This window comes from Poecilia reticulata, chromosome 11 (genome assembly GCF_904066995.2).
Source record: "Poecilia reticulata chromosome 11, P_reticulata-male-v2, whole genome shotgun sequence".
Classification (NCBI taxonomy): domain Eukaryota; kingdom Metazoa; phylum Chordata; class Actinopteri; order Cyprinodontiformes; family Poeciliidae; genus Poecilia; species Poecilia reticulata.
The window spans coordinates 20,778,182-20,779,159 of record NC_088840.1 but is presented as its reverse complement, the minus strand read 5'-3'; positions in this window follow the sequence as shown (position 1 = coordinate 20,779,159).

The window sequence follows — 978 nt, the reverse complement described above, 5'->3', positions numbered from 1 at the left end:
CTTACATGATTTCTTTAAAAAAAAAAAAAAGTGTTAAGATTATTTAGGGAGAAAATTGAGGTTCTGAGAAGATAAATTAATCATATTTATCAATAAATAAATAAAAAGATCCTAATAAGGATTGTTTCAGCAGGGCTGGTGAAAGATTATACAGGGCCTGAGGCACAATTGGATTTTGGGCCCCACTTCCTGTTAATTCTACAACTCTTGTAGCTAATGTTCATGTTTTATATTTTATTCTATTTAAATGTATTTCTTCAGTAATGGGACATATTAACCAACATAAGTGCATTAAAACAACCGTGTAAATATGGCAACTTTAGCCACAAGGGCTAATTTTCAAATTTAGTCCCCTGGTTTATGGTAAAAAACAAAATGAATAGAACCATGCGCAGCATAGCATTTACAACAAATTACATTACGTAGTTATTTTAGCTACTTTTAAATTTTATTACTTGTAGCCAATTAAAATGCTGATTTGAAGAAAAATTGAGTATTCTGTATTGCCAATTAAAAGGGTTTTTAATTTAAATTTTATATTCTGGTCAATAGAATGAACAATCAGTCACTTCCTATTGTTGCTTTACCTCTTTTTTGTGTTTATTAATACTTGCGTTTCCATTGACCATACAATTGGTGCGATTTCACATTTTGAAAATAAATTGGCCTAACAGAAACAAATTTTGACATTTTTTGATAAAGTTTTGTCGCTTTAATTAGAGGGTTTTTTTTGGCCATATCAAAATTTATTTCACAAAAGTGCATTGGAAACTATTTTCTCATCACATGAGTCACATGATCAACAACAGGATGTTGCTACTGGAGCAAACCACGAAGAAGACAACAGGAAGTGGTAGGAGGATGTTTTTAATGACTTATGAACAAACTTTGTAGCGTTTCTTGTTTAATGGAAACACTGCAACTTTGACTTTTTCTTTTTGTTACATTATCGGAATATAGACAAACATTTATTTGTAA